Source organism: Pyxicephalus adspersus, chromosome 11, assembly GCF_032062135.1.
Source record: "Pyxicephalus adspersus chromosome 11, UCB_Pads_2.0, whole genome shotgun sequence".
Lineage (NCBI taxonomy): Eukaryota > Metazoa > Chordata > Amphibia > Anura > Pyxicephalidae > Pyxicephalus > Pyxicephalus adspersus.
Window position 1 is genome coordinate 8894997 of NC_092868.1, and position 15714 is coordinate 8910710.

Here is a 15714-nt window from a genome sequence, read left to right on the forward strand (position 1 = left end):
CATCCTCTGTAGTTTCATGAAAACGGCCATCACTGCCATCATTATTAAATCATTTTCCAGGGACACTGTTTCCAAGCCAGCGAATCTTATGACTTGTGCGGCCGGCTGTTTACTAAGACCCTGCTGATGTACAGTTCCCAATTGTGATCAGTTTGTCAACTTATAATGTGGCCAATGGTTGTAATAAAATATCTGGCCTTAAGCAAATAGCTCCTAATACTAACTTTCCCATAGACACAGATAGTTCAGTGATTCAGCTACCAAACTCGCCGAAGCATAAACTATGAAAACAAATTTGTCCCCCCCGTGGCTCAGTTGTTTTTCTGTTGGGAAGAGATATGTTGCTACTCACACAGCATAGAAAAGGTGAAGTCTCTGTCATCACAAATTCCTCTGCCCTTCTTGTGATCTGTCATTTGTCACCGGTCCCCGGCATGCATTAGTGTCCATGGGGAGTGGCTAGAGATGCAAGCTCAGCTGATAATTTTTGACAAAAAGTCAAAATTTGCATATTGGTGACAGCTCTGTTTAGATTGCATAGACTACAAATTTATCATCTGAAAGTGCTCATGGATCAAATTGTGAAGGTATTCATCCTGTTGGTTTCTTCTCTGTGTGACTGATCCACACAATTTTTTCTATAAGGCTGTCTGATCTGTGGTCACAAGCGATTACCTTGTCCCCTACAATGCAAGAGCAGTAGCCGTACCCTGTAAATGAGGGCACCTGGAGCATTGGATTAAAGAGGAAATAGCTGGTTGCTGGAGAAGCATGGGGTAAAATCAGTAAAATTATGCTTATGTTAACCCAGATCATGAAAAACAATGTGATTGAAACAATTGTATTGGCCTTTTATGCAATATATATCTATCACCTTCTCACAACTAGAATGAAGCAGGATGAGATGATGGATAAAGGCTTATGTGAAGCTTTGCAAGGGTTTTCTACTTCTGGTGATTACTTGAAATCAGCTTGGCACAAAAATATTTTTTTGGCCTTTTCTTGGGTGCTCTATTTATAAAATAGGGAATCTGACAAAGGAATGTATGAAGCAATGTCAGATTCACTGTTTTAAAAACAGAGCTTTGTGTCTTTGCTGAAAAAATATTCAGTCAAATATTGGCCTTGGTGACTATATGTGAAGGAAAAATAGCATACTGGAAGAAAATGGAAAATGGACAGAGGCTGCAATGAACCTTACTAAAGGTCTCCCTGTCCCTACGTTGTCCAAATCTTAAAGAGGACTAAACTGAAAAATGCCTAAAAAAAATACATTTACCTTTAGTCCCGCAGGGCAGCCTGGTCCATCCAGAAGTGGCTTGCATTGGGTCCCACGTCGTCCCGGGATCCGTCTGCCATCTTCTCTTCTTCCTGGTTCTTCTACCTATGTCACCTGACCCAGGTGTGAGATCAGGAGACGTAGGATGGAAAAAAAACTCTCTTTCTTTGCACGAAAAAGCTTCTTCTGAGCATGCCCGAGCATGCGCAGTAGAAGCACCCAAGAGCCTCCCAGGATGCGTAACGTAGGTATCCTGAAAGGCTTTGCGCCCCCAATCATTCTCGATTGCCTAGGTGATCGAGAATTAGGGGGCGGTGCTGCACTCTTTTTTTAAAAAAAAAAGGGTGTTGCCCTTTAAAAACAAACAAACAACAGAATTTTTACTTAACATAAAAGGGTTGTCTATCCTTTCATGTAAAGTGAAATTTCTGAACTTAGGTACGCTTTGGGAAAAAAAAAATTTGAAAGGTGTTCCAGTACAAGGTGTTAGTAGATCCTCCTATCTACATGACAATCACCTTCCAATATATTTATCTTCTAACCTCACTCCACCATGTTCCTCCCTGTATGGCCTTTATTGCCTCTATACAGCCCCTGCAAAAAGAAGTACTAGTTGCTCCTGCAGATCCATGCCACAAAAACCCATTTATTTGCCATGGCTAATCAATTCCCATCGAGGCCACCAATCATCCAATGGTGAATAGTTCCAGCCATAGAATAAATTGGAGTTATTTGTAAGCCATGTAGGACACAAGCTGAACAACTACAAATGTTGCACAGTGAAGATCCTGGGTATTGGGCTGAAGATTTTGGTAGGTGACTGCCAATAAGGGGCACATTTAAAGGGCAACTTGACAATTTTTTTTGAGAACTACAAATACTACTTGACAATAATGAAAGCAAATATTAAACAAAATAATGGAACTCTCCCTTGAAAATAGAGAAACTTGGCAGGGATGGACACGGCATCATTTGCCAACCCGTTCATTACTTACACACGTACAGACAGATCTGAACTATTACATAAGGCCAGCAAGACAGCACAGACAACATACACTCCCACACGCATGTACACAAAGACACAAACATTACTGAGTCACGCTAGCTGAATATTGAGTGTGCATCAGCATAATAGCAGGAAAATTGGATTTATAGCACTGGGACAGAAAATGATTTAAGAATCTCGGCAGGTGTACGGCGTTACATGGGAACGAGGAGAGCGGCAGGTGGCAACAAACTCGTACAAGTCATGGAGGGATTTTATCTGACAGTAATCAGATGTGTGAGCAATGTACAATCTAACCGTTGTCTTAAAAACTGCACTGCTGTAGGCTTGTGTTCCAATGCTAGCCACAGTTTTTAAATTTGCTTTCATTTCCATTTAATGAAAATACTCAAATGTGTCCAGAATGTTTTGTTTTCAATTGATCATGGCTTAAATTTTTTTCCTGATTAACAAAATCAAGGTGGCATTTAATGAATGATGTTCCAGGTTTCTATTTGGGCAATACAAAAACAATGATTAAAAAAATCAAAAGGCATTGTCATTCTGCTTCTTTCCTGTAAGCTCATCATGTTGTTCCCCTAGGTCATCAAGCAGGCTAGGCTTAAGCCGCGTACACACGTGCAATTTTTGTCGTTGGAAAGGATCTTTCACGATCCTTTCCAATGACAAAGGACTGCACGATGCATGAACGGTGCTGTACATACAGCACCGTTCATGCTCTATGTAGAGGGGAGGGGGAGAGCGACGGAGCGGCACCCTGCTGCGCGCTCTCCCCCTTCCCTTTCATTAGGGTCGGTTGTCGTCCATCGTCCGTGGATCCGCCAGGTCGGTCGTTCGGACAATGGACGACACCAACTGTACACACGGCAGATTTTCGCCCGATATCTGGCCGATGCCGATTATTGGGTGATAAAAATCTGACGTGTGTACGCAGCTTTACTTGTCAATACATGAGCACCTCACCCCCACCAGTTTATGGCTTGTTATCACATTGCAGCACAATGATTGGCTTCTTGTACTGCTCTTCTCTTCCTGTTCTGAGCTCTGCTATACAGAAGATGGCTAGAAGCTAATACTAGATTGAAACTAGATTCATGAATACAGGGCTTCATTAATGTATGTCTTTTATATTTGTCTGGAGTTCAGCTTTAACCCTTGTCTGAGGGCAAAAGGCGTAAAATCAGTGCGAGGCCGTCTGTCTTCCCGGCAATCATCCATCTGGATTTTACTACATTATCCCTGCCGTACCCACTGAGGCTCGACGCCATGTATCATATCGCTTCTAATGTATAAAACAGCACTTCCCGCTTTCATTATGAGGATTTGAAAGAGTGAAGATGTGTAAGATAAAGGTTCCCTTCACTGTTCCGTTAATGTTAAATTAAATCCTGTGCTGGCCTATTCTCCGGCGTACGGATTTGACTCCACAGCACCGAAATGAGTCACGTTCCATTATCTCCAAGTGTATCCAGGTAACTGTCGACTCGATGCTCATGCAAGTATTGACATCGTCTCTGTCAGGGAGCCATTGAGCCTTTTGTCAAACCCCAGCTTCAAAAACGGCATCGGGGCTCTCGTCATTGGGCACCTCAATCTCTCGGCGGGTGGCAATAATTTGATAATGACACCTGTTTTCGGTGACTTTTAAAGCATGGCAGCTGATGTCACCAAGGTTTTAAAGGATGAAGCTCTTTGTTTGTCCATGCTAGATGCAACGTCTGGGTAAATGCTGTGCAAACATTGAAACATCTGGAGAGAAAAGTGGTATATAGGTTGTGAAAATATGGAACATGGCATACTTGTAATGAGATATCCCAGGGTGCCTATATAGATATTGCAGAACAGAGCACTATGGGAAATAAGATGGGAAAATACAGAGTGCTGTTGGAAAATCCATGGAGTTTTGGTGGTTTAATGAACCATGAAAACCTCGGGTATTTAGGAAAGCGTATCAAGATAGAAACATGAATGCTTCCATTGCTGATCTCTTATAGAAAATGTTTATTGGATAGTTGTCCCTTTCAGTTTAATGATTTGTCTTGTTGACAGTTAAAGTGAATATGGGCTCCTTTTTTATATAAGAGGGTATAAGTTCTACCTAATGCCTCATCAAGATTCTTAATGATTGAAAGTCAAAATGGTAGTTTGTGATCAGGAAACCAGTTTTTGGATTAATAACTATACTGCTGGCAGCTTGATTTGTTTTATGGAGAGGGGAAGGAAAAACAAGGGGCACCACACTGTGTGACATACAGCAATCCCTGTTAGAAGTTGATCATTTAGTGATCCAACATGGTGGATTGTTGAGACATCATAGGGTAGCTGTACCATGGCTGTAAATACCTGTACCTGAAACTAACACAGATAATCATCTATGGTGACCAAAACCTTCCCTGGGCAGTGTTCTCCTCAGAATTTTTTTTTTTAAGCCGGGTAGGAAAAATCTGTAGGCAGGTGGCATCAATTGCATTGTGACCCAACTTATCAGTAACTACCCAATAACAGCCGGGCATTTACTGAAAAGTTCGGGATGGTACACCCGGCTAAAAGAGGCTGGGGAGAACTTGCCTGCTGAGGTGTAAACTGCAGAAACTACCCAGAATCCCAAACTCTGAACAAGATTTTTTTCTGAAATGTTTGTTTAAGCATGCTTGGGACACATCTAGATCTATGCTCAGACAAAATGATATATTGGAGTGCTTGGTCTTTTTCTGATATACACCAAAGTTTCTATATTTCATGAGTAAGCCCTACCAACCACTTTCCAATAGTGTTTGATGAAGAGGCTTTCATGGTCAGTAAGGGTGTGCTCATTGGGAATTGGGTGACAGTAGGCGAAGCTTAGCCATTGGGTCGTGGAAAATCAAGCTTCATCAACAAACTTAAGTAAGCCTGAAAGTAGCACAGAAAATGTGTTATTGACCAATAAAGGTAATAATGGGCATCCTGTTGTATCATCATGCAAGACATTTACAGTTCAAGGTTCCAAATTGGTGAGCTGTACTGAAAGCAATGGATGCCCCTTGCAGTTGGGTGTCAAGTTTTTTCCAAAGAAGGTTTAGGGTTGGGGCTCTTGGAAAAAATGTAAATTGTAAGAAAAGACTACTGAGGTTTCCTGCTGCCTTTGAAGTAGCTTCATGAACATGCAGGCTTGAAATACGGCATCATACAATATGGTTGGGTCATGTTGGAGTTTATTGTTCCTTAGCAGCATAGAGTATAATAGAATTTGATGGTCATCACATTTATTGGTGAGTTTGTGCTGGGAGGTTTGCTGATTAAAATCTATTTAGAGTTTAAAAGACCTGCATTTTTGTCATGCTAAGTGACCAATCACAATGGAAATATAGCAATCCATAATACAATCCATATCCATGGATAACAGAGAGGAATAAAATTGTATTATGATTATGTCCAGTGGGGTCAAGCTAAATGTTCTATGTCTGTGTAGAGATGAATAGAATTATATTACATTCATGGTCAGTGTGCATTTCATTGGAGTTGTAATGTTATTTACTTGTTTATGTTGAATTGTAATATGAATATATAAACTGTGTTATGGCCACATACAGATGGTAAATAGTTTTAACTGATGCTCAAGACACCTGGATAGATGTAATGTCCATTGCAGCTGTACTGTGATTATAGTCATTTTTGAGTGGGCTAAATGTACTGTTGTATAAACGGTGAATCCTGCAGATAGAAAACTATACATTTATTGAATATAAAGACAGATCTCTATTGTTACTGAATGTCATTTTAAGGAGAAAATGCAATCCGTTTAGCATCTCTACTAAATTTAACCAATCTGCCTACCATCCCTACCAGGGTAATGTAGCTGATAGGAAACTTAGTTTATATCTACATCTTCTTTATATCATACTGATTGACAACACTGTGTATTCCGTACCAGAGCAAGGAGAAACCCATTACATCCAAGGATTTGAGCTTTTTATTTAATGCATAGTAGCATAGTATATGACACACAGGAAAACATAGACTGGTGCTCATTGCAGAACAAATAATTTAGGCAACAGAGGACTTGTATTTGCCTTTTAAATGGGCACTTACCTGTTAAATCATGACTATATCTTCTCAATGGCATTAGCACTGAGGTTCTGTGACGTGTCTGCTGTGAATAGACAGATATATATAAATACTGACACTGTCCCTGCATGTGTTGATGAGCATTGAGCGCAGAAATCTGTTTTGTACGATGCAGTGGAGCACTAGAGTTTAATACTATGCCAAATATTCCTGTACATATGTATCAGAAAAATCTATAAGATTTATTGACCCATATATGCATTTATAAGACCATTAACATCAAACAAAAAAAAGTATTGAAAAAAATATGGAGATGGCAATCTCCGAACTCAGAAAATGCTACTTTAGTCTTTTAAGTGACTGACCCAGAGATCAGGAAAGTGAGTCAAATCATAATTCCTGGTCTATGTAGTTGTTCCAAGTCAATGGTTTATAAAGTATCATCTAAAATGTCATCATACCATCTGGAGGACCAATGGACCATGGACATTTTTTAACGTTACCATGTCCCTACGCAGGGTCAGGACCCACATTAGAAGTCAAGTGATCAGTTTCAACATCCTCCCATATACTTTCAATTTATAAAGCTCCTCCTACAAAAAAATGTTTACCCACAAGGCCATCTTCTTTTATGTTTTATCTAGCACATGGCTGAGCTTGCCCTTCGCATATATGAAATTGGACGCTGCCTCATCAGGGAGTGTTCTACACAAGTAAATAACTTGGTGTCTGTTCTTGCTCTGAGTAGGCACTAGATCAGGCATTGGAGCATTTGCCAACATTCCAGGGCACACGTGTAGGTAAATTGTCTGCAGATAGTATAGAAGACTGTCTTGTTCCCTCTTTGGCTTTTTCTTATTACTTAGTATATGGGCTGATATAGCATTGGGCCAGTGGAAGATATGAGATGTGGCCAACCTTCCACCTCTGGACAGTGTTTCAATTTACATCTGAGTATTCCTCAGGACCAGGGGGTCCCACAATGATCTCTTTTCTTACAACCAGTTAAGTGACAGAGACATTATAGGCCTGTCACATTGCAATGTATATCTAAAAGACACTAAAAGGTCAGAGGGTCCCATTAAAGAGCTACATCTGCATTTTGCATTTATTGAGTATTCAGTGGATAACTGATTCTGTGAGTTCTTTAGGTGATATGGTGTCTTCCTACGGAACTTTTCATTCATATTCTATTTTAAAATGTATTTTTAATGAGTTTTATTCTTTATTGTTATTCTTATACGTCCATGTTGATCCCATCATCCTACAGCTTGAGTTGAAATTTGGTTGTGCTGTTTTCTTTTTTCCACATGTACCTAAGTAAACATTTCTGGGAGAGCCAATTAACCTAGCTGCATGTTTTTGGAGATGTGGGGGAAATTGAAGTGCCTGGAGAAAACTTACACAAACGTTGGGAGAACATGCAAACTCCCTAAAGGTAGTTTCTTTCTTTTTTTTTAAAGCTTTAATCACACTCATTCCTTCTTTTACAAGTTGCAGATGATCATCTGAGTGCGGCTAGTGACCCGTGAAAAGTAATTACATATTACAGCGCTCTATCATTCTCTGAGCAGCTTTTGGCCGTCAATACAGAAATGGCCCCATAGGAAAAATGGAGGGAGTTGGGGTACGATTCTCAGTAGGCTCCCCCCCTCCTCCTCCGCCATCCTGAGCGCCTTTGAAGGCAAAATCCCGGCTTTTGCGTTTGATCTGGCTGCTTTTGTGGTGAGGCAGAGCGAGAGGAGCCTGCGCAGCTATCTCTGGCTCCGGGGTAAGGAAGCGCTTTGAAGAGTGTGGGATTATTCTGTTCCTCCCTCCTGGGATCGCACCGAGTCCTGCGTACTCAGGGCGAGGAAGATTTCAATTGCTGGATTACAGGCTCTGCTCCACTTAAAGAGATTTTCTCGTTCCCGAGGATTGCCACAATGTCACAGAGAAAAACATCCAGAGTCCTGCAGCTCTCAGGTAGTTTGAGGACGATGCAAAAAATGCCTTGTGGGCCCTTCCTGATGAGTTATTCATTGGACGCGTGCGAACATCCCGCAAAAAAACAAATACCAAGCAGGCTTATCCAGACAGCCTTCACTGGGCCAAATTTATTCACATGTCTAAAAACAAGAACCGACTCTAATGTCTCAGCTGGCAAACAATCATGTTCATCATCCAACTGTCATCTTCTGGCACAGGTTTCAATCTGGTGTCCCTGGGGCAAAACTGGAAACTTTTGTTTGAGACTTGCTATTAAAAAAGTATCTTTCATAATTCTAGGAGTACAGAAAAACGGGAGCATTGAATTTGCTTAAAAATATATATTTTTGTTCATTATGGGGTTTTAAATCACCTCTGCTTTATCGGGCCTTTAAAATGCTACCAGAGAGAGCGGATGGTGTGTTCAAAGAGATTTACAGGTATTGAAAAAATTTTAGATGCAGGTAACCTTTGAGATGTCAAAGGCAACTGGTGATCCTGCATAGAAGTCCCAACTATGTAGAGCAGTCCTTCTTGACCTTTGAAACATGAGGGAACCTCTTGAAATAACTTTCAGGTCTTCATGGAAGACCTTGTTTAATTACTATATCGACATATATCACAATGCATTATCGTGGTGGTCAGTGGAAAGAGTGCTTCTTACTTTACTGGCCATTGGGAAGAATGTCACCATTGGTTTTAGGTTAACTGGCCTGAGAGGTACAAATTGTTAATTGCTCAAAGAGCCCCCAGCAATTTCTGGAGAATCCCTAGGATTCAACAGAACCCTAGTTGAGAAACTAATTTTTTGAGAAGCTATGGATTTTTCCATTTTTTTTAACCATTTGGCATCCATGGCTCCATCCATTGGCAGATGTCGCCAACAAATGTCCTTCACCCGTGTTGTTACTGAACACGGAGGCACTCTCTTTGGGCAAAGGATTGGAAGTTGGCAAGGCTTAGCCATTGAGTCAGGAATGCCAGTGATAGTAGGGAATTATTTTCAGAGTAGGGAACAGTGTTGAGCTTTGTGCTGATATAAGTAAACCTATGGTTATGACTGCATTTTAAGGACCTTTAAAAATGTCCGGCAGGTCCTGTTTGAGGATCAGCTGATGGGCTTTTTTTCTGTACAATAGAAAAGGCTGAGATCAAGCCCATTTATTTTTCGTGCACATATAGCCTGGCACGTGGGATTTTTACCACTCCACCTGTGTTCCAGCATGTTAAAGAAGGTCTGTTGCACCTGAATTCCCACTTGTATGCATGCCATTAACCACCCTTGATGCTTACCTAATTTAGGTTGGGTCCAGGTTACACTTTTCAATTACCTTCCATACACTCGACAGATCTTTCATGCATTCAGAAATTTCTGCCAAAAGCCTGTTAGAAGATGATGTCATAGTTGCATGAGGGTCACATGACACGTTGAAGAACACTTCATGTTCTCAGTATGATGGATAGAGCGGCACATATGGTTGACAGCCACTTTTATGCTGCCTGTGGCAACGTTCCAGCCAAACAACAAGTTCATAGCTACGGTAAATTATACAGGCCGCCAATTTGTCACTTTATTTTCGACTTGCTGTAGGAGATGATGGAAAAAGAAAAAAAAATACTTTAAAAGCATACAAAAAATTATTTTTTCAGAAAGCCAGAATTGCTGATGCAACAAGTTTGCACCTTGGACTGAAGAATTACCCAGAACAATGGTTGCAGGAGGCAATGAATTAATTAAAAGACCATTAAGTGACTGACATTAGATCCTTCAAAATTTTTTTAGTATTTGTAGACCTTAAAAAAATTTGCATTTCCTTCTAATCCAACAGGTGGCAGTTTAGGTTTAGTTACATATTTTCCAGGCTATACCTTTGCGTCTTTAATTCAAATTTGCCATTTTGCCAATTCAGCATAATAACAAACTTGATCAACACTTCCATTACCACTAATACCATCAGCATGTTCCCCTGTTGCCCTGCTGAATCTAATTCCTTTGTAGGTTCCATTTTTGGTTACAGTTAAAGCCTAAATAGTATTAATAGTCTTCTGCTTTCACTCACATGACAGTGTTTAAGTCAGCATTTGGCCCCTGAGCACAGCATTGTACGAGGAAGTGGAGAGGGTCATGTGTTCCCCATGCCTAGAACTAAACGAACTAAGCAATGGAGGATAGATAAAGGTGAATATCTAGGGGATAGGTAAACTGGTAAAAGAACCTGTCCTGCCTTTTAAAGCTTGTTGTTTACACAGCCCAATAGCTGAACCCAGGCAACTTCCATTTTTTTAATGGGTAGCCAGCAGTAGCATTCTCATCATTTATTAAGGTTTTTATTCAGATGTTCTTTCACATGCAATATTATTTTTTTTTTTTAATTTTTGCCTTTGAATCCCAATGCTCTATACATCTTTGGTCCAACACCACCAAATCATTAAAATGTCCCCACAGTGCTTTTAATTAGTTGGACAGTCCACAAGTGGCAAATATTGACAGATCTGCTGCATTTCATCTAAATTTTTATTAAAGTGTCCTTTATATGACAGCCCAGAATAATATTCTTGGTGAAGGATACGATTTCGCTGCCACTGGAAAATGTTGTTTTGGGGAACCATGCTTAAAGCTGCATGTTTTTTTTCCCCTCGCAGCTTGCAAGGCCATAAAATCTGTTTAATTCAGGATTCGGTTCCTCGTGTTGGCTTTATTTGATGTTACTGTGAGGAAAAAAGTAGAATTAAACTGAAGTCGAGATTTATCAAGTGTTTGTCAAAAGCTGTTGACGGTAATGGGATTGGATTTTCGAATGCGGCAGCGTCGTCTTGATATGTTTCTGCAGTGCTTGTATTGTAACTGAGCCCTTGCTGAGAGGATTTGTAAAGAAAAAGGAAGAGAAAACATATATATAATAACAATGTATTTGTCTAGTAATTCCCCTGAAGACAGAGCCTTCGATGATAAAACTATACGGCATACAATGCAAAAATCAGCAAGAGATAGATAATTTTTTTTATAAAGATTGAGTGAAATTGGGGACATTTTCCAATTGGCTGTGTGGTGCCTATACTTTTGTTTCCAGTTTTGGGGCCCCCGTGTGTTGTTTTCTGCACCAGACTTTTGGCACCCATAGAACACATAGAAGTTAAAGTGGAGCTAAAGTCAACTATCCACGTTCCATCACAAGGTGCCACCATCTTCCTTCTCTTCTTCCTATTACAGACAATCTTCTGCCATGCCAGGATGTTGTAGCTTGTAATTCCCACCGGCGTCATTCATCCTGGCACATGCAAGGAAACTTTAGTTTCACTTTAAACTAAAGCTCCCCTTATCATCCTTGATTTTTTAGGCATTCCTATTATTACACCTTACAAGTCACACCGATGCATGACGGTTGGGTCTTGCTTGCACGGAGTGCCAGATAGGGCGCTCCAGAACAAATTGGTGTGGTCCGACCTTAATATTTAAAAAGAGTCATTTTTTACTTTTTGTTTTTCAATGCAGACAACAGGTTTTTTTTGTAAAACAGAGGAGACTTTAAGTTTGGTAAAGTTCCTTTACTGCCTGATGGGTATTTGTTCTATATTGTACACCAAGCTGCTCATGTGCAGCTCAGTGTACAGGTTTGGAGCCATTCTGTACCATGATTTAATGCTCACTGGGGCCTGTAACTCCAATGCACACTTTTGGGAGATGGCACATCCTGGCCCAGCCAAACGAGGCTGAAAATGCCAAACATGGAAGCCTTGTCAATGGATTAGCAGCCCCAATATTGCAGTAATAGAAAGGATCCTTTTGCTAGGTAACTTGAAATATCATACTGTCCATAATTACACTATATACCAAAAAAATGGAGGCCCCAAACTTTCCATTTACTCTCAAGGGCATCAGTTGAGACACCTCTAAACTTCATAGGTTGTCCACTACTGCTTTAACACAAAGCTGTCCTTACCCCTAAATAATTCCCAACACCATAATATCCTGCATTGGAATTCCCATCCTATGTTTGGAGCAGGCACACCTAAACCTAATAATCCTCTCTCGTAAAGCACCGGCACCAGGAAATATTGATCCAGTATGGCAAATGTTAAAGAGAGTGCATACAAATTAAAGATAGGGTGATTGTGTTATTTTCATGTAGGCACAATGACAAGTAACCATGAAGAAGTAATGAAAAAGTGTATTTATATGCAACACCCCCTGTTCTCTTATCACAATACCTTCTGCTTGGGATCCATACCTTTCCCATAGGTTTTCCCATAGCTCTGCACGTACAGGATCATGACATCCCCTTCCTCCCTATTCTCATAAAAACAATGTGTCACATTGATATGCAGGGCCTGCAGTCACAGACAAATACTATTCATATTGAAGCTCTATGGGGACTGCCCTGACAATGCAGCGATGCAAAGTGAAGTATAGAGCCACAATAGAGAGTATTTCGAGGTGGCCCCATTGGGAAGAAATGCCAAGAGATCATGGCTTATATCATGGTATATTGTATTATTGTAGGTAAATTGATCAGGCAGGGCTCTTTTCTCCTCCTAGGTCATTTTATATTTGCTGTATTTGCAGGTTTGTCATCTGCAGGATCTACTTATTGTAGAGCATTGTATAATATGTTGGTGATTTACACAATGGGTACTCAATTGGTAAATCCAAAGAAATCCTATATTATTTTCAGAAAAATGTAAGCTTTCTCCATACAATGAAACTGGTGTTCAAAGTGACAAAACCCTCCAGCATAGGTAAAATCTCTGTGAATATTGGTAGTGAACCTGCTTTCTGTATCTAGGAGGAATCATTCACCTTGTTTCTAGACAAATTGAACATTTGACCCCCAAGAAATATAAATCTGTATTAAAGTATCGCATCAGCTTCTTGATGATGGAGAATATGAGGATGGTGCGATGGCTTAGGCAAGGAAGCAGCAAGATATTGCAGTGATGGGGTCTGGTACTCGCCCCCACCAGTAGTATTGCATGGTGTCATATATTTCCCCCTTTGCTTATGTGGGTTTCTCTCCTTGTTCAACAATGCCCTTCTACTATTCATTAACGTACCAGTAGGTCAATCCCAGTATGAAAAACTAGAACCTTGAAACCAAGGACAGCTGGCTAGTGTGTCAGTTGGGAATGAGAACAGATGGGGGTCTCAGGTGAGGCACATAGTCAGCAAGTAATTGAACAGTAATAAAATATCACCAGGCTATATGGGGCCTCACAGCTGCCTTTATATCCAGAATAATCTCTGAAACTGCTATGGCATTCAGTGGCGTTCCTCTTCTAAAATGAAACTTGGTATTGTACATTGTTAAACTTCAAAATAAGAGAGTGGAAAGCGATTTCTATTTTTATATCACATATTGCTGCTTTGAGAATGTCTCTCTGAAGCAATTCCATTGACTGAAATAAAAAGGAAAACGACTTTACCAACTTTATATTTTTTCACCTTTCAAATTGGGATTTGTTGATCCCGGAGATTGGTTTTATATCTCAAATGGTGCACATGTGCATGGTAATGCAGGCATGTCTGCTAACTGCAAAAAAACTGCCCTGGCTTGCTGGATATATACAGTAGGGTCTTAGGTGAAAGATAAAAATAGAAAGGAATATACTAAGGGCCAACATGGATGATCAATATTTGCTATTTGGAATGATCGTTGGTAAATGATTTGGGTTAATGTGAAACACTTTACTAATAGACTATTGGCTACTGCCGAGCAGCCGGTCTACCTCTATGTAGAAGGTAGGGGTGAGGACAAACGAAAGGCTTCCTACCTAGAGGATAGCAATAGCAGCCATTATCAGTTAATTATTTATCCATCATGGATGATCACTAAACAATGGTCACTGGATGCCTTTGTGATGCTAGAAGCTTCTCATCTGAGAATACCTGAGATTCTCACTTCAAATTATCTCAGGCAGCAAAAATGTGGCGGCTGTATAGTCTTTTTGGCACAGGTTGTATGGGCATTAAAATATACTGTAGACCTGTTGATAAGGTGCTTGATCAAAGGTCAGGCTAATGTGCCTCTCCAGTCAAAGGCAATGGGTGGGGAAAATAACCAAGAAATTTGCCCAATTGCAGTAGAGAACCATAAGGTTATCAGCCTGTCTGTAAAGATTGGTAGAGCTGTGTAAAGAGAGAAGTATTAATCTTCTGCAAAGTAAAAACTCACTTATGCACTTTGTGCTTAGTTTTTGCACACCTCACCATCTAACCTATATAAAATTGCCAAAGGTCAATTTATTAAACCTTGTGGATTATTATGGAGTTGACCCCGCACTTTGCAATTTTACCAGCCTTCTCTCTTCTGGAAATACTGTCCACAAGATTTTCCACTGGGCCTTTGGGAATTCAAGCCCATGCATTCAAAAAAGCATCTGTAAGGTCGGGTTATGATGTTGGTTCTTCCCAGTTTTATCCAATAGGGTTGAGATTAAGATTCAGCTCAGGCCTCTCACTTTTGCCCTAAATATACATATCAAACCACGTCTTTTATAGAGCTATCTTTGTGGAAAAGGGCACAACCATGCTGGAAAAGAAAAGGACCTTCTTCAGACTGTTGCATCAAGGTTGGATATGGTTGGTCCTGCTTACTGTAGCATTAACAGTACTATTACCTAAAATCATCTAAACTAAATAACTTGAAGTTTAACTTGGTTAAAATGAGTTGTCTCGCATATTTGTGTTAAACCTACACAGAGTATTACAAAGTTTTCCCTAAACTCCTAAAACTTTTTTTTTCTCTTTTAAAGTCTAAGTAGCTTCTAAATTGGGTCCTCTCCCCTTCGATAAGCTGGAGTTGAATTTTGCAGAGTGATACGGTGGCATAATATTATTACCATTTGGAAATTACATGTTACTCGGCAATAAGATGTCAACTTGAGATTAATTCTCTGCTATTAACAATAATTAATTGCGGATGTGACACACCAAGGCCATTAGGGGTTTATCCAATAAGGCTATAAGATTAAAAGCTGGAGGATAAATATTTTTAGTAGGATTTGTGCGGGTATAAAGTTTTATTAGCGTTGCAAGCAGCAGTGTACAGAGCTGGAATGAGCAGCACAAGGCAAACAACCCGCCTAATTGACAATTTATCGCCAAGCCATTTGAGTCCATCACATTTTCCACACCCAGAAACCTCACACTGTTCCCTGAATTTTAACTCCAAAGGTGCCATTGCACACTAAATCTCTGCATTCAATGGCTAAGAAGCCACTTGTGGTTCTTGGTGCTCTTGGGCATGCTCTCAGCAAAGCTGACTTGGTAGAGTTATGACCCAATCAAAACCGCTAAATACATTGTTAAAAATTCATATATGTCAACTCTCTTAAGAGTCTTTGATGCCCATGCAAGTTAGGTAGTATAGCTTGGTCAAGGACATGCCCCAAGGTGTGACTGGAAAATGTAGAAGAA

General features: G+C 40.2%; 1 protein-coding gene across 1 annotated transcript in view; it reads left to right on the forward strand.

The window, feature by feature from the left end:
• Positions 1-15714, forward strand: part of CADM4 (cell adhesion molecule 4) — a 267506-nt gene that overhangs the window by 87415 nt on the left and 164377 nt on the right. The window lies entirely within an intron of this gene.